Below are 26,627 nucleotides of genomic sequence, written 5' to 3'. Positions count from 1 at the left end.
AAAAATAATAAGTTGGGGGAGACCAACTTATGACTTATTTTAACTTATAAGCACTTGATTTATAAGCAGTTTTACTTTTACCAAACGCGAAGATAAGCCGAAAAATGCTTGTAAGCTGGTCAAACCAGCTTATAAGCTTAGCTAAACACCCTCATAGTGTATTTTTAAGTAGATTTTTTTGATTGAAATGCTAACGCAGCCATTGTAGGTGTGCATATATCCTTATAATTCATGGCAAACACACCCATGTTGGGTGTTATTTCTGTTGAAAAAATAATTAAATATCTCAAAAAGAAATACTCAAAATTATTGTCCAAGTTCACTCTATTAAAGTCTTGTTAATGGTATTTATTGTGGTTGAATACCTAGCCTTGATTAGTCATAATTCTAATAAAATTCATACCGTTAGCAGCATTGATTTTCAGCCATGAAGGATATTGAATTGTAATTGTCTTCTACAATTACTACTATTCTATAAGAGACGTTATTAACAATTGCAATTATCAGAATGTTCCAATGAATCTTACTTCTATATAATGTCAATTCTTTTCCTTTGGAGATACACAAAAATCAAGAGAAATTCTTCTTCCCAAATTATATTGTGCTGGGTTTTCTTTTTGAGACAAAACTTTGTTAGATTCTGGCTCCTAGTTTTATACTAGAAGAGCTTGTTGAATCCTGGAGGATACACCCATACCGGGTGAAATGTTCTTAAGGACAGTGTCTGCGGACATGCCTCAGATTTCCTTACAGTGTTCGTGATCAAGTATTTTTCATAAGATTTCCAACAATCTTAAGAACATTTCTCACTTTATTCTTACGGAAAATTAATGGATAATAACTTAGTACAATCTGTCTAAAATTCCAGGTATGTTTCTGCTAATATTTGATGCTAAACGTACTTTATAATAGGTATATTTGGCGTCAATATGATACATATAATCTCCTTTCTATTTTAGAAGTATTTATGATTGTAAATTATTTGCTGGTGTGGATTTGTAGATTGTTAATGTGAATTTAGTGCACATCGGACCATACAAAAGTTAAATATTTCATATTCTGTCAACATTTAAAAGGATTGTAAAGTCATCGGATAAATCTGTTGTTCTAGTTTTATATATGACATTTTTTCATGGTCTTATTAACAGCAACTTGGAGGCAGAGACTCAATGTGTGATTTAATTATGTGATTGATAGAGACTAGATTACATTTTGGTGATGTACTCCACCAATTATCTACTTGTCCTGCGAATCAACATGTTGAAGCTCTACTCCTTGATTTCATCTAGAAGCAAACAGTAGGTTGTCAGTTCCTGTTTTTGTTATAAAATAGTAGGATAGCAAATGCTCCAGTTATTTGATGAAAAAGGGAAGATCATAGTAATTGTTTTGAGATAATGACTTATTATTGATTGGTGCCTTTATTTTAGATTTTGAAAAAAGAAAAAAAAAATCAAACTTTTTATGAAAATAATCATTATTTTGTGTGTGTCAAACTAAGCCATCATACCCCTCAATGTAGAAGAAGATTCGGAGAAATGATAATCCCGCTAAGTAAAAATAAGTTTGGCTAAGCGAATGATATAATTGTTGTGGTCATTTCTCAAGCGAATCTTGTGATGTGAGACGTTGGGTGTTAGACGATTTTGGTGCTAACAAAATAATTTTGTGTTCTACACCCAAGATGAAGAAGAAGAATGATTTATTTATGTTGGTGATTCAAGAACTACTCAAGTTCTTGGAATAAAAAAAAAAATTCTTAAACTCACATCTGAGAAACGTTAGCATTAACTGAGGTGGTACATGTTCCTAATATTTGAACTATTTTGATTTCTGTGAGATCATTAGGAAAAGTGGGGGTGAAAGTTTCATTTGAATCTGATAAAATTGTGTTAACCAAAAACAACTTTTGTATAACCAATGAGTACTGTAACCATTATGTATCTGTCTGTAATATTTTTCAAGATGAAAATGTTAATACTTTGTGTACTTGACTGATCATATGATTTATGACATGTTAGATTTGAGCATGTTAGTTGAAAATGCTGAGTTTTAAGGTTTTCTTATGAGAAAAGGAAAAAAAAAAATCTCTAGAGTTATTATTTTTAATATTATATTAATGGATCTTTGGTATATTAATCATATGTTTGAGTAAGTTTCTGTTATAACCGATCATTTGAATGTTTTTGAAACTCTTCTAACCATAATGATGTATCTTTGAATTCAAAGAGGTGAAGAATTTGTACCTGATACTATCATTGACTAGGTCTTTGAAGGCTTTTGTGTTGATATGATTTTTTGAATTACTGATTGCAAATGTTGAATATATGCATAACAAAACATGCAGGTTGGTTTTCCTAAAAGTAAATTGGGAGTTTTTTTTTTTCTTGTGAACTGGAAGAGTTATTTTCTTAGATTGAAATATTTGAAAGTGTGGGGGTGTCTTATAATGTTATGCTCCTCAGTTTTGGAAAAATATATATTTGAGAGGTACTAACATTATGGTACTAAACACAGTGAATTTTTGGAGTTGATTAGTAATGAAGCTAAGATACTTCCTAGTGAGTATTGAGGTTGAGATAAAATATTGTGGTTGCCAAACAGCATTAGCTGTAGTTGAAAAAATAATTTTTCAATGGCAATAAAATACATTCATTTTAGAGAAAATGTGATAGAGCAATTCTTTGTGAGATGAAATCATTTATGTAAATTAAGAAGTGATGTCGGAGGTGAATCTGATCAATTCACAGACTATAAGAAATATCAAGGAGAATGGGATTTTTAAGTCAATTTGAGAAGATCAACAATGATGGTAACCCAACCTATGTGATTGTATTACCCATATGAATTAGGTTCATATGGGTAATAACAAGTCATTAGTTGATCAAGTGTGCACTATAAAATTATATCCCTTCCTATGGTGTGAGAATATGGTGCAATCTGTAAGGCAAAGTGAGGCTGAGTTATAAACTCTTAATCCATTACCATATCCTTTATAGGTGGTGTATTGTTCTGCAAAGTACACATGATGAGTGGACCTTTATGAGTGTGGAGTGGTGCCGCTCCTATGAAATTGTGATAGATTTCTAGAGCACTCATGAATATCAGGACACGCGCATGGCCTCCTAGCGCAAAACCACGAGAACAACAAAGATTGTGTGAGTATAATGTGATAGATAAGACCCTAGGCTTACAAAAGAGTTCTTGGTTCATAGAAGTTCTAAACTTCACTAATTATTCTGTAAGCTTAAATCTTATTTTATCTATGTTTGGTTCATAGTCTACGGGACACCAGATTTGATGCATTGTACTCATATGTGAAAACCTAGCAAAATGTTCTTTCTCCTTCTCTTCCTTTTGAGATATGTGAAAACTCAAAACTTCTAATTTCATTCTATTCTTTAAATTCTTTTTGAGATATCCGGGAGATTGTTGAAAAAATAATTAAATCCAAAAAGAAATACTCAAAATTATTGTCCAGGTTCATTCTATTAAAGTCTTGTTAATGGTATCTATTGTGGTTGAATACCTAGCCTTGATTAGTCATAATTCTAATAAAATTCCTACCGTTAGCAGCATTGATTTTCAGCCATGAAGGATATTGAATTGTAATTGTCTTCTACAATTATTACCATTCTATAAGAGACGTTATAAACAATTGCAATTATCATAATGTTCCAATGAATCTTACTTCTATATAATGTCAATTCTTTTCCTTTGGAGATACACAAAAATCAAGAGAAATTCTTCTTCCCAAATTATATTGTGCTGGTTTTTCTTTTTGAGATAAATCTTTGTTAGATTCTGGCTCCTAATTTTATATTAGCAGAGCTTGTTGAATCCTGGGGATACATCCATACTGGGTGAAATGTCCTTAAGGACAGTGTCTTCGGGCATTCCTCAAACTTGCAAGATTTCCTTACAGTGTTCGTGATCAAGTATTTTCCGTAAGATTTCCAACAATTTCATGATACCACATTGTGGTGTATTTTTAAGTAGAACAAATACAATGTGTCTTTTTAATGTATATCACATGTGCAATTTGATTCGGATACACAAATTAACAATTTTTTTGTTCTTTTAGTTCACATTGTGTAAACCAAATTTCAGTTTGTATGTGTAAAAAGGATGTATATCATGTTTGTAATGTGATGTATATCAATACTCCTTATGTATATCAGAAATTACTGTCGAGAAAAAGGAAACTAAAGCATATAATCATTCTTAAATTGTTACATTATGGGATACATAGTGTATTTATAATAAATCAGGGCATGCAAAAGTAGTTCGTTAACAAGTATCACGCTGCGAAATTTCACTAGGCAAACTTTTGCTTTTAAGGCAGAATTTTCACCAATCTTTGCCTTGCGAAATTGTCTTTTTTTTATTGAGCGAGAATTCGAACTCAAAACCTCGGAATATTTTCAGCTATTTTTTTAAATGAAGGGCGAAAATAAAGACCAACATCTTTGAAGGACTATCCGTGCGGAAAAAATGATGAGCTACGAGCCCAGAACTATTCCCTCTCGTTTCGTTTATGTAAGCCATATTTCATATTTGATGGGATGTAGAGTTTAATTTTTTCAAAAAAATAAAGATCTTAAAATCATATAATTATGGTAAAATGAAAACTTGATATTTTGTTTTGTCTTCGAGTATTAAAATATGTCATTCTTTTGAAGAATTAAAAATGATAGAGTGCCACATAAAATAAAATAGAAGAAGTATCACAAAATGGTTAAAACTTTTGAGATCAAGTGATTTGCATTTGGAAAAACATTTGGTATCTAGAAGTTGAATTTAATTGTGGTTGGACATGAATTTCACTTGAAAAATTAAATCTTTGTGGCAAAAAGTATAAGTTTTACAATATTTTACTATCGTTTTCTTTCCTTCATCCATATTTATGTGATTGTGTTTTACTGCCCACGGAACTTTAAAAAAATGAAAATCTTTTGAATTTATGATCTAAAATGAGTTATAAATATTTGTATAACTATAAATTATTTCATTAAGAGGACAATAATAAATTTAAAATTAAATTATTTTTAATATCTAAAAATGTCATTTTTATAGACAAATTAAATAAAAATATCACAAAAAATGAGTCAAAGGGTGCATAGATTTGATAGTCAAACTTTAACTTGCATACAGTGACTTCAGTATAGATTTGATAGTCAAACTTTGACTTGGTTATATGTTGAATATACAGATGATTTTTAAATTAGTAGTTTGATCAAATCATTTTGGTGAATTCTTTTTCACTCATGAAATCAACTTCTTTTAAGTTAGTTATATCTCCCAACATAATTCAATTTTTAAAACTTTTTTTTTTTAAAATGTTACTTGTCTTGTTTTTGCCTCGCCTCCTTTAAAAGGTTGAATGCCTGCATATCCTCTATTCTTTTCAAACTTTAGTTTGTGCGATTATATTGGATATAATGTTATTGTACTTCCCATATTGTTATTTATGTGATGCTTTTCACTTTTAGTAATCAATTCGACTAATTCATGAAGCTAAGTTTGCCATCACTAATTATAACTCACCATTATCAAAATATAAGGTGCTTGCTTTGAACTTTATGAAGGAAGATAAAAAGGAAGTGGTGCTAATCTTATGATAGCGCCTAACGTACAACGTGGCGAGTAAACACGCAATTGTCCCATTTCCAAACCACATTCGGTGATAAGTCCACGTTTCATTTGGAACCACGAACTAAAAGGCAAAGGAGGCGGCGATTTTAATTTGAAAATAATGCTAAGTACTGCTTACAAGCAATCTTTCTCTCTAAGTGCATGGTATAAGTTATGATATCCGAACACTAATTTTTTATATTATATTTAATAGAAAGTATAAATTTATTTTGGGATAAATTTATACCTTATACCAAATAAAGTATAAAATGCATCCCAACTTAAAAGATGAGATATCCCTTCTTATCCCACTTATCCTGGGATTATTTTAATCCCAAGAGATGGGATAAATTAGTCCCGAAATTATAATTTAGGGATAATTTTGACTACCTACCAAATGAACCCTAAGGGGTCGTTTGGTAGAAGGTATAAAGGATATTAATTTTATACCATGTTTGGTGGAAGGTATAAATTTATGGGATAAAATTATATCTTGTACCAAACATGATACAAAAATTAGTCCGGGATATCGACTATACCTTCTTATCCCATATTTATTCGGGATTATTTTATACCATCTTTTAGATGGTATAAAATAATCTCAATAGATGGGATAAATTAGTCCACGAATTATAATCCCGGAATAATTTCGACTATCTACCAAACGACCCCTAAAGGTTTTAACCAACACTTCAAGTATTTTTATTTGGCCAAAACAGCTTATAAGAAGAAGAGATGCATTGTCATAGAGATCGTAGGGAGTGCTTGCTTTGAAGTTTTAATGTAACCATCAAAGAATGTGATATAGTAGATCAGTAGAGTATACAGAATTTTCACTCAAAGAGATCCGAAAAAACGTTAAAAGCTAATATAAAAAATAATGTTATTCCTGATAATCGAACCTAATACACTAAAGATAATTTTGAACACCCTAGATCACTTGACCTAATCTTTTACATTTATTTAGAGTATTCAAAAGTTAATATATGTACATAAACATAAAAAATCTATCATATATATACAATCTAATTTTTGCCTCCCCACTCTCTTAATCTGCCCTTGTAGTTGATGGAGTTACTTCTCTCTTAACCAGAAGTCTCGAATTCGAGTCATGGATATAGAAAAATCCTTGATATGAGTGCTTTCTTAGAAATTGGCCCTATGCAGAACAAATTCGAATATAGTCAAGCTCCAATACGAATACCGAACAACGGGAGAAAAAAGGAGAAGTTTAAGACCCGTTTGGCCATGAGAATTATTCACTTTTTTTCAGAAAATTATTTCACTTTATTTGAAAATTAACATTTGGCCATGAAAATTTCAAATACAACTTAAAGTTGAAGTTGTATTTGAATTTAAAAACACTTAGAGGTCGTTTGGTAGAAGGTACCTTATATTTATACTTTCTATTTATCTTTGGGATTATTTTATACCATCTTTTAGATGGTATAAAATAATCCCAATAAATGGGATAAATTAGTCCCGGGATTATAATTTCGGGATAATTTTAACTATCTACCAAATGACCCCTTAAAACCTTATTTTTACGCTTTTTCACTTTTAATACATCCAAACAACTAAATATTCTTTGCAAAAACTATAACCAACCATAATTTCATCTTCAACTCTAACTGTAAAAATTTCAAATAAAGTAAAAATTATTTGATTGTTATGCCAAAAAACGCCTACTTAATATAGGAAAGAGACAAGGAGGTGCGTTAATCTCAAGATATCACCTAACGTAGGAAGTGGCGAGTAAACACGCAATTGTCCCATTTTCCAACCGCATTCGGTGATAAGTCCACGTTTGGTTGGAGTCCTTTTGTTGAAAAAGACAACTCAGGCATAAAACCTAAGGAGGCGGCGTTTTTTATTAGCTTCTCTCTTGTTCTCCTCCTCACACGTCATCATTATTCCCCACACGCATTCTGTGCCATTTAGCGCCGTACGCACCACCCTCCCACGTGCTTCCTTTGTCCCACACAATAAAAACCCTCTGAGATATGCTGTTTTTTTGTTGACCTTTTTCATTTTTGAGATTTTATTTTCCCTCCTTCAAGTGAAAATAACAAAAAAGATAATCTACTTTCATAGCTCTGGTACTTAGATATCGTAATCTTTCCACTTTCACATTTGTTTTTATAGGTTGTGCTACATTAAAGACCAATAAAAATACCTCTATTCATGAATCATGCATGAGCATAAACAGAGGAGTGCAAGGGAGGTTAATTGAACCATTCGTTGAAAATTCTTACATGTAAATAGGGTAAAAATAATATTCATATATAAGTTGTTGAATTTTTTTGACATATTTTTTTTGAAAAAATCTCTGTATCTGAATTCTTGATTACCACTATCTGCATGTTATATGTTTTTTAATTTTTATGTCTAAGATTTCTGCAAAGGGGTGCGATGCTGGCATTTCCAGGGCAAGCGCGTATGAGATGCAACGATTTTATTTTAAGACAATTAATTTTAAGGTTAAGGGTTAAAAACACATCTCATATTTTTTTTTTTTTAGTTTTATACCTGAACTATCAGATGTGAGAGTTTCCTCCTTAAATTATTACCAATTAGTTTACAAAACATACCTTAACTATTACTTGTTTACTTTTCCTACCTGAACTATCACCAACTAGTTTGCAAAACACACCTCATTAAATGCGAACAATTGATAGTTGTGATATGTTTTTCAACCAGGTGATAATTTAGACAGAAAAAGTGAATAACTGATAGTTGAGATGTATTTTGTAAATTAAGTGATGATAATTTAGGTATAAAACTCTCACACTTAATAGTTCAATCAAAAAATTAAAAATAATAATAATAATATTTGAGGTGTATTTCTGATCATTATTTTTTAATTTTAATTGGGAAAACTGCCATGCTCTTGATGGCTGCCGGATGGCGTCTAAGAAAGGAATAAAAAATCAAAAGATAGCTAAACCAAATCTACTCCAAAAATTCCGCCGACTTAAAGAAAGAAATATAATGGGTGGCAGCGACGAGCCGACTCACACAAGTCTACACGTGGGGCCTACACTGTCTCCTGTTAGCTTCTCTTGTTTTTTCCACCATTTCATTTTCTCCTTTGTTCCTATTTTACTTGTTCATGATTTGACTTAACATATCTTTAAGAATAACAAATAAAATATTATAATATTATAATATTATCATCTTCTTCAGTTTATAACTCTTTCCTTTAGTCCAAAATAAATAAATTTTATAAAGCCCAAACAAGTGCTTACTTAATTTTTGTCAGAGTTACTCTCCTGATTAGTTCTGACTTAAAAAGAAATTAAAAAAATAACAGGATAGTATTGTCACTGACCCTTCAATTAATATAATTGAATAACTTACTTACCCAGCCACATCCCAAAAATTTATTTATTTTGGGTTGAAGAAGTATAAGTCATTTCACCCATTGAGAAATGAATAGAAATAATCAGTACTTAATACATCTAATTTAAGTAAAGTAAACAAATAAAATTGGACTTGAAATAGCTTCTTACCTCAGCTAGCCATGAGCCATCTGCTTCCTTCCACGAATATCCAATTGATGCTTTATAAGGAATACTTTTTTCTTTCTATTTACAATTAAATAAATAATTAAAGTACCATTTATTAGACACATGAACATAGGAATAGGATGAACTCATGAGAGTAATTGATATAGTGTTAAAAATCAAAGTGAACCAAAATATCCCTCAATTTTTTTTTGGTACAACAGTACCTTTAGCGCAGTATTTTACTGTGCTAAACCAAACTCTCTGTCCCCTATAGCGCAGTATTTTTACTGCGCTGTAGGACTCCACCATTTTCCCAAAACAACCTCTTATTATATTTTCACACTTTTTTACGTAATTTAGCTGTATATTAATCATGCTTTGAGACTCCGGAACTTCAATATTTTATATAGAACCCTACTTATATTTGTACGATTAATAAGGTAAGCTCAATACATCAAGGATATGCAAAAGTTTGGATTGTCGTTTTAGTAGTTGAAAGGTGCTCGAAGTCCTTTTTTGTTGAAGACTTGTAGTCATTAGCTTTACGTTATTTATCTTTTAGGGTTTCATGTTATTTTTAAATTAATGCTTAACTTTATTTCGAATGTGTCACGTTTTTTTTAATTATCAATTTAGGATGTGAAACTATAAACAATAATAAAGATTAAGATAATATTTATAAATATAAATAGATATACAAAAAATATATAATATTTACGATAAACTGTACAACACTAATGTGTATACACTATCGTGGATGGGTCCTACATGTGGTATGCCTGAGACTATCCTTAGGCCTAAGGCTCATACCATCCCCACCGCCCTCGGCATCGTCAACATCGCCCTTTTTCCTCTTAATAACCGGGCGCTCCAAGTCATGATCATCTCTTCTTCTCTTAGCCCGTGCGCCCTTGACTAGAATGTGCTTCTTCTTGGGATCTGGTCCCGCTAGCACAGGCAGAACCTCATGCTGACCTGGGTCTGGAAACTCGACCTCTTCCTCGTCGGGAGTCGCTACCGCAGGCGCCGAAGGATGAACCTGAAAAGTATATAACAATTAGTATCATTTCTTATTTATATTGAATACATTAACGTTTGTTGAATAATCAAACATGTGTATCAACGGGCGCTTGATTAGGCTCCTGAGATGGGTCTGTAGGCTCTTGGGTCTGGTGCAGAATATGAGGTAATCTCCTGGACGAGATGCTGTTCGAAGTCCAAATAAAGGTTATAAAAATTAAATAAATATTTATCTTATATTGAATAAAATTGATTTTAAGTAAAAATCTTACTTGTGCCTTGATAGTCTCATGAGAAGACACATCTGCCTCGGCAGGCTGATGAGAAGACTCCTGAATGGGTCGCTCCTGTGGACCCACTGGCGTCGAATCCTAAAATATGAAAAAAAAAAAAACGAAATAATAAGTAACATACATATTTAGAATAAGTATTTTAAATAATCAAATATGTATTTTAAATATTGACTTTATATTGAATAAAACTAATTTTAATAAAAAGCTTACGTGGCTCGACGGTCGCGTGGGAAGACTTCACTGCTCGGCGGGCCCGAGAAAACGCTTTCGAGTGGGTGGCTCTCTCGGACGCCGGCGCGCGAATCCTAAAATATAAAATATTACTAAATAATGAGTAACATATATATTTAAAATAAGTAATTTAAATGAACAAATAAGTATTTTAAATACTAACCGGGATCAAAAACTCATCGAAGTCAATAATTTTGGCTCCCTCTAAATTCCTCACAGGCCGCTCATCAGCTAATGAAGCGCTAAACGCCGCCCAATCGACGCTATCACGCTCCTCCATGTATGCATTCTGACTCGGCTGTGATGAAGACCTAGGGATCTTAGCAAGTAAGAGTGCCGGCGTAAACGTCGGCGAGTACCCAGGTGAGCTTCCATGGGCCTAGAACGGCTGCGGATGGACTAGAACGGGAACTTCCTCTGGAATGGGATCGGCTTCATCTACCAGATGGTGTCCTCTACCACCAGGTCCTCTAGTAACAAAGACCGCGTCTCGCACGCGCACCGCGTCCCTCGCGGCACGGCCTCTCTCTCGGGAGCACCCGGTCCCTCCTCTCGGGAGCACCCGTCTCTCCTCCCGGCGGGCGATGCTCGGCCCTGCTCGGAACAGGCTCCCACACGCGCCTAATCTCTCCTGCCTGCCGGATACCATCCTCGGATATTCGTACCATCTCCGACGCAAGCCCCGCAACCCTGGGATAAGGCATATGCTCTAACCCCAACATGCGTAATCGTTGTACGGCCGCCAGCTGCATATGTGTTCAACAGTAAAAAAAAAGTTATTTTTTAAAACGCAACAATTAATGTAATTAAATAAATCTAAATACGATAAACTTACCAATGCCTAGTACGCCGCCCGAGTGCGAGTATCCTACGTCACTGCGCGGGACGCAAGGCGGTTGCCGATCAATCGGCGTGTGATCTGATGATACCCGGGCATGTATTCCTCAATGGGAGTCAAATGGCCGATCATCGCTAAATTGCCCAACCTGTTCTCCCAATGGTGGAGCTGGACAGCCATGAAAGTCAGAAAATCATCATCAACGGCAGCCCGATAGTCCCGTTGGTAGTGTCGGAGCTCATGACAGAACTGTCGTAAGACACGCTTGGGAATGTGGTCCTCTACGATGTCCAGGTGTATCAATGGACATCGCGACCTCCAAACCCCCTGACATCCCCTGCAAAAGGCCAACAAACCATCTAATACAGCAGCGTACGACGTACATATACATAGCTGCATAACATATAAATACAAATCAGTGATCACCAAGTAGAAAAGACTTTTAATTAAATTAATATTGTAAAGTTAAATAGTTTTACCGCATCATCCGTCATGTGATCAAGCTGGTCTCGGAATGTAAGAATACTGTGGTGCGTATCCACATCCCGGTCAAACCCGATGTCCACCTCCTCGTATAAGGCATGTCAATCTCGAGGTGATGCCTAGGTACCGGCTGAAAAGGCAGCATCCTCTCCCATAACTGTAAGCGATATTAGAAAATATGATTTTTTTAGTCGTCATTTCAAGAGGTTTGTTTACATTAAAGGAACGCACACTTAAAATATTACCTGGAGAAGAGAAAAACATCCACACACATCACTAACAACACCAATAGACGCTCGGCATAGGCATCTGTAAAGATACGCCAAAACAGCACAGCCCAGCTGTAGACTCCCAAGCGGTCCAGATGCTCCAAGAAAATCAAATATCGTAAACTGACAAAGGCACCTGATGAGTTCAGGAACAAGATGCCCCCGAATATAATAAGTAAGTACAAACGGGCATGACGATCAATAACGTCCTGCTAGGCGCCATCCTCAACAGGAGGCTCTGCCTCCAAATAAGTGCAGAGTGCACTAATCTGAACCCGACTCTGTCCCGACATCTGGCCCTCGGCATCAGGCACGAAGTGGGTGAGCCTAGTCAACTCCGTCACCCATGTACTACCCGGAGGAGGCTCGTACCAAGTGTATAATGGCTCGCTATCTACCCGCAATCCAAAGAGGACCTCCACATCTTGAAGTGTTATAGTGGCCTCACCAGTGCGAAGATGGAAAGTATATGTCTCCGGCCTCCACTGCTTAACCATGGCCGTAATGAGCGCCCAATCATGCTGTACCGACCAACGGACACGCAACGATGAATGTCGCCTCGAAACAATATCTCTTAAGACGTGAGAGTGTGGGGGGCGCTTACATAAAAGAGTCCACGCTCTCTGCAGCCTACGGGGACGGAGCCTAATCGATATCCCTATAGTACCAGCCTATAATAACTCTGACCTATGATTGCCTTGCAAAGACAATACTGATCTATCATCTGGCCCAGGGTGAACAGCGGGCCCCGAGTGATCATCAGGCCCAGGGGGAACATTCGGATCCATGAAAAAGTCCGGTCTGTACAAATTAAATTAGTCATTATTCTTGAAATGAAAGAGAAATTATATTAACTAATTAATAATTTGTAGGGAATATGTGAATTATGTTGTATTATATATTGTGAATAATTAACATGGGATAAACAATTTCACAAATAAATAAAATAACAATGTCATAATTAACATAATAGGAGATTAATTATTTAGATAGTCTTTTCCAAAAATTATTTTCACTCTCCAACTAAATATTGGAAGAAAATAATTATTTTCAACATAACTTTCGTCATATTAAATGTGCAGTAAATTTAATATGTGATAGTAAGTGTAACACCTCGTGCATTCGGGCTAAGATTTGACTCATAAGACGAGGGTATAATGAACCCAATTTGAGTAGTGTACAAATGGTGTTTGAAACCCAATCAAGACATGAGAAGAGTCCTTGAGCAAAGGAAAGTCGGAAGCCACCCTACGGAGCATGTTTTCAAGTGAGTTTGCACCACGTCTCAATTAAAATGAGTATACCGAAAAATATGTAAGGAATTTGGGAAAATTTCCTTCTTGAAAGTTGTATATCTTTGAAATACCTTTCCAACGGTATATTATGGAGGTCAAACAGACATCTGTACAAAAAGGTATGACTGTTTTACTAAAATAGTGCTCTGCTGATTTACGGTAGAATATACGGGCCGTGAAAATTATACGGGCCGTATATTCAGACCGTAAAATTGGTCCAGAAAGCCCAAATCACTGTAATTGATTTACGGTGAGACATACGGTCCGTAAAACTTTTACGGGACGTAAAATAGGGCGTAAAATGGGTCCGACAGTAATTATAAAACTTCGTTTTAAGGCTTTTTCAATTCATTCTTCACACCCCCAAGCCCTAGAACGACCTTCTATTCTCTACCATCATCAAGAACACCAAGGTAAACCTACTCTAATCATTCCAAGTCAATTCTAATATATATCCTTGTAATCTAACAAGAAATCATCATTCCTAACCTGGGGTTTTCAAGAAAACTCATCTCAAGGTTCAAGAATTCAAGATTTTGGAAATCTTCTTCAAAGTTAAAGTCTTTGATTCAAGTTTGGAGCATTACTAGGTATGTAGAGTTACTATCTACGTGTGAGAACATCATTGTTCTTCCCCACGCCTCATAATCCATAGATTATGATTCTTTACGAAAACTAGGGTTTCTATACCATGATAACCCTAGGTCCATGTCCATGATTATATTATGTATGAATTGTTATAATTCCATCATTGAGTTCTTAATATTTCCTTATGATTATTAAGAATCTGTCCGTAATCTATGAAAACCCCATATATCTCATTCCATGGGTTCATGCATGCTAGTTTAAGATATATTATGCTATTTTCAAGAAAATACTATGTTTTACAAGTTCATGCAAGCAAGTTATAATTCATGATATCTATGTACAAGCAAGTTATGATTTATGAAACCATGGGCAGCAAGTGCCACTTATTTTTACATGTTCATGTTTTTGGGAGTTGCTTTAATTACCGAGAAGGCTTCAAACAGCCTGAAACTACGTAGCCACCGTAGGATGAGGATCGCTCCACCCATGCTTAGGACGATCTCTCATAATGACCGGATCCTTTCATAATATTATTAAATCTCATGTCCCTGGTAATGTATGAGTGTTACTCATTGATAGACGCAAGTGCCGGACCATCTTTTCGGTTATATTTACTGCTCTCCTACTCACGATACTTTACACATGTTATATATGTATATGTACTCATGTTCATGATCATGTTTCACTCGGTCTCTCGTTATGTTATTTTCATGTCCCATGTTATTTCATTCCGATTGCTTTATATATAAAAAGACATTCGATGTCCGACGTCCCCTTTTATTCGTCGGGGCCGCATTTCACAATGCGCAGTACGGATTTACTGAGGACGATGCCTCGCTCGCAGGATTTGCACGTACCGGCTTATTGCGAGCCCCATCTCCTTCGGGGTTTAGGCATTGTCTTTCTTTATTTAGTTTTGCATCTAAAGGTATGTGGGGGCCTTGTCCCGACAAAGCATGTTACGTGTTTCGGACTCATATTAGAGGTTTCATAGACAAGCATGTGTCATGCTAGACTTCGAGTTGGTTAGCCGGTTTGGCTCATTTATGATATTGTCCACATTCATGACTTAACCAAGTACTTGTGTTTAATATTATGACGTATTATGTTTTACAAAAGCTCATCATGCACTTCACTTTATAATTCCGCTCATGTATGCCTCATGATGATTCAGCAAGCCATGTGGTTCGCTCGGTCACATGCAGTCAGGCACCGAGTGCCGTGTTACGCCCATGCCATGGTTCAGGGCGTGACAGTATGGACACGTGATTTTGAATTATGTGATGGCAAAGACTTTTAAGTTAATTAGTTTGGAAATTGAAATTCAGCAGTAATATTTGTTTAGAACAGTATTTTCAATATGTGATATATTTTTAGTTGACCAGGTAGCCAACTCAAATATGATAAAATTAGACTAAAAGAGTATATTCGTCGACCACATATTTTCCTACAAACTTTACATTTTTATCGTCAACCTATGTATTTATGAAAAGAAGAACTTTAACTATTCTTTTTTAGATAAATTTTTTTTATTTAAAAGAGGAACTTTAACTATTCCTTTTTAGATAATCTTTTTTATTTAACATATATATTCATGCTTTTAAAATAATATAGATTTAACAATTCATAATCATTTACAACTTGTTTGGATGGTTGTTAGCTATTGTATTATATTGTGTTGTTAGTTTAAATGTAATGTTTGCTTTGATTGTCACTTTAGTTTTATTGTATCGTATCGCTAAATTCATCGTTATGTAACGACTAAAGGTCCTATTTTATGTAACGAATGATTTTGTCCTATACAGTACAACACAATACGATACATTATGAAACAATACATAACAATCATCCAAACAAAGTGTTAACAAAATAATAATTCATTAACAATCAACTTCTTTCAATTCATAACCAATATTTAACAACTAATTAATTCATAATCAATATTTAACAAATAATCAATTAACAAAATAATAATTCATTAACAATTAACAATTCATAAACAATTAACAAATTAACAACTCATAAACATATAACAACTCATAAACATATAACAACTTAACAATTCATAAACATTTAATAAATTAACAATTCATACACATTTAACAATTAATGAATTTACCAAATTAAAAAAAAAAAAAAAAAAAAAAACGATTGGCAAAAACCAGCATTTGCTTGATCAAACCAAAAAAAAAATGAAATTTGACTTTTTTTTTTTTGAAATTAACGACGATTAAATGTTAAACATGCTTACAATATAATGTATATAACAAATTAATAACAAAAGTTCATAGTAGAAAACCTTAATCGAAGATTTTTGTAGAGTTGTGTTAATCGAATTGTACGTCACTTTTTCCCACAAATCGAGCTTAGAATCTTGCTCCTTGACTTGAATATACCAAGAATCTAAAGTTTCCCGATGAAAATTAATAGAACACGATGTTTTTTTCATGTGGGGACCACCTTAAATAGCCTCCAATGGCGATTTTTTTAAATTTTTTAAGGCAACTGGAGGAACCAGTGATGGAGCCGAAGGGATTTTATGATGAACTCCTATAGCGTAGTATTTTACTGCGCTATAAGGAAGAGAGAATTTGATTTACCGCATTATTTTATCATATTTAAAGTATTAACGAGCCGTACGATTTAAGACTTTAGCGCAGTAAAATACTGAGCTAAAAGTGCTTTTGTACCAAATTTTTTTTTGAGATATTTTTGTTCATTTTAATTTTTAACGGGTCATTTTAGTTCAGGACTCAATATAACATTGGTGGACGGTGAAATAATACACGTGCCATCTACTTTAGACACGACAGGTTCCCCGTCAACACGGATTCGTAATGATTTAGGACCACATCACTGTTTTCTTGCCTCAAAATAATCACCAGTGACTTGATTTCTGCGAGCTACAACGTGAGACTGCAGTAATTTACAATGCTCTCCTCTAACTATTCAGACTCTTCCATTTAAACTTCATTTGGTAGTTCCTTCTTTTGTTAAATAAAGCCTAGACTAGATGCAATAATCTATTTTAATGGTTTCTCACGTATTTTCCCAGAAAAAATTAGTAGTAGTAGGTTGTACCAAACAAATTTAGAATAACAGCCGCTCAACAAACATCATCCGACTTTGACAGAGCCCAGAAGGTCAATTTTCGGCTTGTCGCCTAGAAATTGCTGAACCCAAGAAATAAACTTAGATGTAATCCACTTTACCCCATCCTAATCAACGGAAATACCTTTTCTTATTCTTACCTACATTTTCAGAAACAAACAATATTATAGGGTAAACTTGTTAAGATTTGGCGGATGACTTGGCTGGTTGGTTGCTATAACGAATAATACGCTCTTAGTTCCCAATGATTAAGACGTACATTTGAACTATTTGCACTGTTAGGGGTCGTTTGGTAGAAGGTATAAGTTGAGATATTCCAGCACTAATTTTTATATTATATTTGGTAGAAGGTATAAATTTATCCCAGAATAAATTTATACCTTGTATCAAACATGATACAAAAATTAGTGCTGAGATATCGACTTATACTTTCTTATCCCACTTATATCGTGATTATTTTATATCATCTTTTAGATGGTATAAAATAATCCCAATAGATGGAATTAATTAATCCCAGAATTATAATTCCCGAATAATTTCGACTATCTACCGAACGACCCCTTAGGTGACTAATAAAAACATCAAATTGTCAAAACAAGTCCTCAAACTCAAAAGATAAAAGAGACTAATAGCCTGTTTGACCACGCTTATTTTTTCTCTAAAAGTATTTATTTTAAAAAAAGTGAAATATTTGATTAAATTTTTAGGAGAAAATAAGTACTTTTGAGAAATAGCAGAAATGATTTTTTAAAAACTAAAAAAAATAACTTTTGCCTAAAAATACTTTTTTGAAAAATACTTTTGAGAAAAATACACATAGAAACACTTTTTAAAAGCTTAACCAAATACTAATTACTGCTCAAAAGTATTTTTCAAATTAATTGATCAAACATAAATTATTTTTAGTTAAAAATATTTTTTTTAAAAAAAATTTAAAAAAAATATTTTTTAAAATAAACTGTTTTTAGAAACTTGACCAATCATACTATAAGCAACTCGAGCAAAGTGAAAAATAGTTCTTGAACATCTAAGAAAAGAACACAAGCGGAAAGGAAAACATCAATTTCTTTGAAAGAAGTAAAATCCGAAACTTTCATTAATCAACGGATCTAAAAGATGAACTACAAAAGGTGGAAACATCAATCACAAGGCTGCAAAAAACAAAAAAAAGAAGAGTCTTTGAAAGTATATACAAAAATTAGCCATTAATCACTCTCTAATTAGTCAACATCAAGCTTCCATAGGTGGAGCAAGGTTAAGATCAAGATTTAGTTCTCTTCTAGCTATAGACGATGAATCAGATTCACTATGAAGTACTCTATCCGTTACGCCGTTAAACTGAGCCACCACCGGTTCAAACCGGTATGGTTGTGGCCGGTTCACTAATCCTGTTCGCACAAAATTACCATCAAACAACAAGACTGGTTGTCCATTTGGCAGAACCGCCATAGATGGTTGCTGATGAAAAACTGGGAACCCATTTCTAACATAGTCGCCACCTTCACTGACAGCCCCAACGTGGCGCGTGAGACCAAGCTCAAGTGGCGCGTGAACACCAGTTTCTCCACTAGATGAGTCAGTACAACTGCTGTTATTACTAGGTGGAACTGACATCATAGCTAGTTGATGATGGAAAATCGGAAACCCGTTTCTTACTAACCTATCTTCAGCTGAACGACCACCATTGCTACCCACTTTTTCGACAGCCCCAAGGCGGCGCGTGAGATCAAGCTCAGATAGCGCGTGAGGCGCGTGAACAACAGTTTCCACACTAGAAGACTCTGAAGCACTGCTACTAAGGAAAACCGGAAACCCATTTTTTGCAAACCCAACTTCAGTAGAGCCACCACCATTGTTACCTCCATCAACACCAGTGCCAACGGGCGCGTGAGATCAAGCTGAAGCGGCGCGTGAACACCAGTTTCTCCACTAGAAGACTCTGTAGGACTGCCACTATCAGGGGAACTTTGATTTTCTGATGGTAGAGGGAAGTTTATCTTTGCTTTGGGTCCACGGAACTCTATAGCGGCAGCATCGTAAGCTTTTGCAGCGTCCTCAGCAGTGTCGAAAGTGCCTAACCAAACACGACTCTTCTTGCCGGGGTCACGGATTTCAGCAGCATAACGACCCCATGGCCTCTTCCTTACTCCTCTGTAATGAACTTCTTTATTTTTCACTCCATTTGTCTTCACATTCAAACGGCCGTTAGCTTTTTCTTTCATAGCCTTATTATTTTTTATTTTTTTGGTGACTGGATTTGTAAGAAAAGCTTGAGTAGCTATGAGCGGTGGGTTGTTCCATTTATGGTGTGCATTGAGTTTGTTTATATAATGGAGGATAGAGGTGAAAGTAGAGAGGGTAAAGACTTTTTCTACAAATTAACGGTGTAAATTAAAGTAATCAAGTCATCTAAAACACAATGGAACAATGTACATAGTGGAATTTTTTACGTAATTACTTGTCTGCTAAGTAGGAAAAAAGAAAAAAGTAGGCGTTTACTTTAACGTAACCAAATACTCGTATTTACAAACTCAATTACTGGTCGTTTGGCAGATGGTTAGAGTTATGAAGGTATTAGTAATATAGTATGAATTAGTTATGAGGAAATTTATGTATTATTTTATGCAGGTATTAATGATGCAGAGTTTAGTTATTCATGTAGTATTAGTTATTTCACCTTTCGCCCTGCATAAAATAATACATAGATCTTGCTTATAACTTATACATGTAATAGTTATGCGAATTTCTAAATTGCAAATCAAATACTGTACTAATTTTATACATTAATAACTCACCTCATAAATATTATCAAACATAGTAATACATGAATAATTTACTCCTAACCAGCTACCAAACGACCCCTTACTTTACAATTTTGTGCATTATTACAAATCTAGATTGAAATAAAGAATTTCAAGTTACATCGAAACATTATTTTGAGGGGCACTGCAAAAACAGTGAACTAATTTTACTCGCAAAAATTAATATTTTCTAAATGAAATTTCCAGCAGAATATCAACTTCAAAATTCTCTTTTTCATACTTGTTTTTTCAACCAAATCAGAGAATTGATTGGTAATTTAGAATTTGATAGTAATATATTGTAATTAAAAAAAGTAGAATGATGTTGCTCAAATATTTAATCGTTAGCTTATATGTTTGCACCCATGTTAATTTTCTGATACTTATAATTTCCCAATAAAATTTGCGTATTTTTACAAATATTTGACAAATAAAAATATTTAAATATTCATAGTTTTCATAGCTATTTGAATTTAGATCTTTTACCATTTTGCTCTAGATTCATTAATTGTTTGGACAAACCGTTAAAAATAATACTCTGCTCGTCCCATTTTAATTGTTCCTTTAGTTTTTTTTCACGCTCATTAAAAAAAAAAAAATACAATGTAAAGTTTACAAGTTACTTAAGTTAATAAAGATCGATTAATTTTTTCTCTTAAATATTATGCATACTTCTTCAATACTAAGAATATAGTTGAAAAGAATTGTTCATTTTTTCAACTAAAATGAAACGAATAATATCATATGGCAAACTTTTTTGAACAAAATGAATCACTAAATATCATATATACTCCCTCCCTCCATTCATTTTTACTTATTTTTTATTGACCTCTTTAAGGAGTCATAAATAGAATATCAATTTTATTATATCATATCTAATTATTATTAAATTATCTAATAATCGAAAGCAATCAAATATATTTTAAAAGTTGAGTAGTCACTACAACTCAATAATTAATACTCTCTCTGTTTTAATTTATGTGAACCTATTTCCTTTTTAATCCGTGTCAAAATGAATGATCTCTTTCCTAATTTGAAAAATAAATTCACTTTATGAAATGATTTACAGGCACACAAATATTCAAGACTTATTTTGAACCACCAGTTTCAAAAGTCTTCACTCTTTGTTAAATGTTATACCCGATCAAATGAGTTCATATAAATTAAAACAGAGGGAGTAGCAAAAATAAAACAAGTACGGAGGTTCAAACTGAACAAGCAAGGGGAGTAATTTATCTACTCCCTCTGTTTTAATTTTTATGAATCTTTTCAGATTACGAAAGTTAAATTTAATAATTTGATCGTAAATTTTGATATAAATTTTTATATTTAAAAATTATATTTATTTAAATTATAAATTATTTCGTAAATTTTTTAAATAATAATAGGTTCACATAATTAAAACAGAAAGAATATTAGTCATAATTAACTTTTTACTTCTTTTTAGAGTGAAATCCGCGAGTGGGGGTAAAAAATTGCGGTCGACGTGGAGTTTGATTGGAGATGAGGATGGGACCGGCGAGAGTAATGATGTGTGTAGGATTACGTGGGCAGGCGGGCATTTCTAAAGACAAAGGCGCTTTGTTTGATTGACAGCCCACTGCCGGCTTTGGATTATAAGACGGCCGCTGTTTTCAGGAATTTGGGGTTCCCTGTCTTAATTCTAGAACACTCTTATCCTATGACACTTGTCATCCACTCTTTTTATTTTACAACACATCGACACAATACCCAGATTCTTCATTTTCTAAATATTTGACTCGGTAAAACTTACCTACTAAGCATTGTGTGAATGCAGAATTTAAAAACTTATATTTTTACTAGTAATTTAAAAATATATTTTTATTTTTATTTTTTTACTTTTAGCATATCAAGAGATGTTAATTTTTTTTCTTCTGTTAACTATAGTATTAATTATTCATTTCAAATTATTTTTTAATCCATTAAAAATATACACCAATTAATATGAATATCATGACAAATCATACACTTTATTTATTACTATTTCTTAAGTGGTGTACAAAATTCAAATGAACAAGTAAAAATCTACGGAGGGTGTACCTACTAAGCTTCCGTCTTACATTTTACGAGAGGTTGGAGATGATTGATCTTATGAGAGATAAAAGTAAGCTGAAAAAGTATGTGAGAAGGTGACCAGACAAGTGTCCTTAAGTATGAGGATATGAATGTATCGAATTAGAGTAAAAAATTAGTAAGTAGTTGAATTTGTTTCACTTTTTTGCAAGATAGACTTGATGGTTGCTTGGAGCACCATATCTGGCTTTCTTACTAGTAATATTATCACTATTCTCGTAATTGCTTATTTTTTGATTTCTCCGATTTCTGTGACTATCTCTGCTTCTTATGCTTCAGTTATCGGATTATTTCGTTGTCATTAATGTTCTTTTTTCTGAATGTTATGTACTGCTTTCCTTATTAATTATTATGTCTCCTTCATTTTCCCAGTTACTTTTTGAATTACTTTGAAATGCTTTATTTTAATTGAAGGTTTTTCGAAACAGACTCTCTGTCTTCACGAGATAGGGATAAAGTTTGCGTACACCCTATCCGCATACCCAGTGAAATCATCGACCATGTACTTGTTGATTGATCCATATTTATGATTAAAAAATTATGTTATTAAAAACAATTGATATTGATGACCAATTCAAAAAGATGAGTCTGATATAAGCCCAAATTGCATAAAACTGGAGCATAGTCGCGGCTGTTCTTTTGGCGTTCACTTCAAAAAATTGACAAAGAAGTTTATGAAAAACATTACTACCTGTTTTATTTTATCTGGTGCATTTCTGTAAAAAAATAATATTTTTATATACTTAAAGATAATTTAACTTTGATCTGTATTTATTTTTAAGAAATGTCATCCTATATTTAAAAGTATAAATTTCAAAACTTTTACTTTCTTGAATATTTATGTTCAATCATACATCATCAAGGTAATATTGCACATTGAACAAGTTACTCAGTGCTCATCCAAATAATAGCAAACTGCGGGTTTCCCTAGAATTTTCAAAAAAAAAAAAAAAACAAAGAGTAAAATGAAATGGAGGGACTAATTATTTCTAGTCGAAATTGTTTACAACTACATCTAAAGAGGAAGCTTCTTCAAGTTTCGCAACAAAAATTGAAATTATATTACTATAAAAATTTCTAGTAAATGCCACCAGCAAATTGGAACTTCTTAGCTGCCGACTGATGACTAAAGTCTCGTTTGGTACAAGAAATACGCGATAATTAATATTGTGATTAAATTTGGAATCAGTTTATTTCACGTTTGACTGGAATAAAATTTTGAATAACTAATTTAGAAATTAGTTATCCTGTAATTATATTGTTATTTTTATTTCCACATTAAGGGTGGGATAACAATTCCAAAATTGATTAATTTCGGGATAATTTGTTCCCATCCAAACAAGCCCACTGTGTTACATTCGTCTATAGGTATTGTGAGTATACTTATTATTATTATACTATTAATAACCAGTACTCCTACTTTAGTAGTGACTTGTATTTTATACTCACTGTGACTGCTGCGCCAATAATTCAGTTAGCCGTCTTCAGCTCCCATATGTTTCGACTCTGAAAGTGACAATTAATGTAAGGTCGCAGTCCACTATCTTCATCAGAGATGGGGCCACGCGTCTTCTTAGAAACGCCGCGTTTTAAAATACACGACTTTTGGGAGTCGTTCGGTAAGAGGGATAAGTCATCACATATAGATGGAATTAGACGGAATAAAATGAGATAACTTATCCCATCCTTTACATGGGATAACATATCCTGCTTTTTATCCCATATAGAAGGAGCCTAAGACTTTTGTAACCCAAAAATAAAGTTTTGGAATCAAATAACTCATTAAAAAAAAAAAAAACTAAAATAGGTTTCACGCACAGAATATGTGCATAAAAAGACCAAAGTGTACATTTGCACTTAAGTTCTTTTATGCATAGATTGTGTGCGTAAAAGCACTGAAATCCAGCCTTTGTTATTTGAAAATCACTCAAAAATAAGTTTTTTTCGGTACTTTGATCAAAGATTAATCACGAATATAAATATTTTATATAGAACTTAATATCTTTTTTAGCGTCTGATAATGTCGGCTCATTACATCGGTATACATATATGTTTGGATCGTCGTTTTAGGGGTTGTAAAGTCTTGTAAAGTTTGAAACTTGTTATCTTTGGAAACTTGTTATCTTTAAATTTTTTTAAACTTTTGAGAAGATAAATAAATATTTTATATAGAACTTAATATTTTTTTTAGCGTACAATAATGTCGGCTCATTACATCAGGTATACATATATGTTTGGATCGTCGTTTTAGGGGTTGTAAAGTGCTTCAAAGTAAGTTTGGAAACTTATTATCTTTAGGTTTTTTTTCGTATTGAACCAGAAATAACATATAAATAATTTAATTCAGATTTATCATAAACTGAATAATGAGGGTGGTGGGATTGGCCTTAGGCTTTAGGAGATTGTATATTTTTATATAAAATATACATTTTATGTTAATATTATATATATTTTTGGGTATTATTTTTTTTTAATGATAATTAGTTATTTTAGTATTTATTGTCGATTAATAATAACTCGTGCGACGTCCTAAATTAATTAAAACCCTATAAAATATGAAAAAAAAAACTTAAAGATAACAAGTTTCCAAACTTACTTCGGAGCACTTTACAACCCCTAAAACGACGATCCAAACATTTATGTATACCTGATGTAATGAGCCGATATTATTGTACGCTAAAAAAAATATCAAGTTCTATATAAAATATTTATATTACGACGTTTTGAAATGTGACTAATCTTCGGTTAAAGTACGAAAAAAAAAAACCAAAGATAATAAGTTTCCAAACTTACTTCGGAGCACTTTACAACCCCTAAAACGATGATCTAAACATATATGTATACCTGATGTAATGAGCCGACATTATTGTACGCTAAAGAAAATATTAAGTTCTATATAAAATATTTATATATCTTCGGTCAAAGTGTAAAAAAAAACTTAAAGATAACAAGTTTTCAAACTTACTTTGAGACACTTTACAACTCCTAAAACGACGATTCAAACATATATGTATACCTGATGTAATGAGTCGATATTATTATACGCCAAAAAAGATATTAAGTTCTATATCAAAAATTTATATTTTGGAGTTTAGAAACGTGACTAATCTTCGGTCAAAGTACGGAAAAAAAACTTAATTTTGAGTGATTTTTAAAGAACAAAGGCTGGATTTCAGTGCTTTTACGCATAGCTTGTGCGTAAAATAACTTAAGTCTAAATGTACACTTTGGTCCTTTTATGCAAGTATTCTGTGCGTGAAGCCTATTTTGATTTTTTATTTTTTTATTTTTAATGGGTTATTTTAGTTTCATAAATTTATTTTTGGGTTACAAAAGTCTTGGGCTCATATAGATGGAATTGGATGTGGTACTAAAAAACTTATCCCATCAATCAAATAGGAGATAATTCTAATCTCATGGGACTAATAATCCCATCCCATCCCTCCTATCAAACGATTTATTTTCTTATTCCTTTTATTTACTATTCCCTCCATGTCAATTTATGTGAACATTTATAGTAATTCAGTATGAGTTTAAGAATGAAAAAAGACCTGGTTCAAAATAAATTGCATATATTATTTTTATCTATTATTTTATTAAGGATAAAATGAAAAATTTAAAATTAAATTGTTATGTCTTAAATATAGAAAGGTGTCGCTCTTTTTCAAATTGATTAGAAAAGAAAGAGTGTCACATAAATTAAAATGAAGAAAATACTACTATTAGTATTTGTCACAAAAGAGACTGTTAACAAATCAGTGCTCTTGAAATATAGTTGGTCTAGCTTTGAATTTACGTGTTTATGATTTTGTTTTCAGGAAATTAAATTTGCGCACAGTAAAAACTTTTATATTTTGAGATTTTTACGTCAAAAGAATTTCGTAATCGTACTGAGATGCGGATCCAAAATCAGTCTCATAAAAAATCTTATATTCCTTGAAGAGGTTATTTATTACTTCCTTCAATCCTATTTAGTATTTACTTGTCACATTAGTTGTTTGTATATGCTTTGGCAAAGTTTCATTACAAGCACATAGGTGAAAAAAAAAAAAAAAAAACAAAAAAAAAAAAAAAAAAATTAATTGGTCGGTTTGGTTCAACAATTTGGAAAACCAACTTAATAAGAAAAAATCGACTCAATCAAACCATGAGTATCACTAAACACACCTAAAGACTAGGGCAGCCCGCGTTAGCAGGGTCTGGGGAAGGGCTGCATCTAAGAGGCGTGACATAGACAGCCTACCTAATGCAAACATTAGTGGTTGCTTCCGTTTGCTCAAACTTAAGATCAGACGGAGATACGCTTTTTTCCTGGCTTCCAATGTTGTAGAGTTGACATTTTCACACATATCACGATTTCTGAATATGGACAGAGTGGATCAGGAACTTCCTCAATAGAAGGTTGCAATTTTGAGAGAATGGATGAACAAATTAATATGAGTAGAATATCTGCCCCAAGGT

At 33.1% G+C, this 26,627-nt stretch overlaps 1 pseudogene; it reads right to left on the bottom strand.

The window, feature by feature from the left end:
• Positions 1-18,345: 18,345 nt before the first annotated feature.
• On the bottom strand, positions 18,346-19,506 carry LOC132031153 (ethylene-responsive transcription factor 4-like; annotated as a pseudogene).
• Between the last annotated feature and the right edge of the window lie 7,121 nt (positions 19,507-26,627).

The sequence above is a fragment of the Lycium ferocissimum genome, chromosome 9 (genome assembly GCF_029784015.1).
Source record: "Lycium ferocissimum isolate CSIRO_LF1 chromosome 9, AGI_CSIRO_Lferr_CH_V1, whole genome shotgun sequence".
NCBI lineage: Eukaryota > Viridiplantae > Streptophyta > Magnoliopsida > Solanales > Solanaceae > Lycium > Lycium ferocissimum.
The sequence above is the reverse complement of the archived record's forward strand: the minus strand, read 5'-3'. Positions and strand labels throughout refer to the sequence as shown.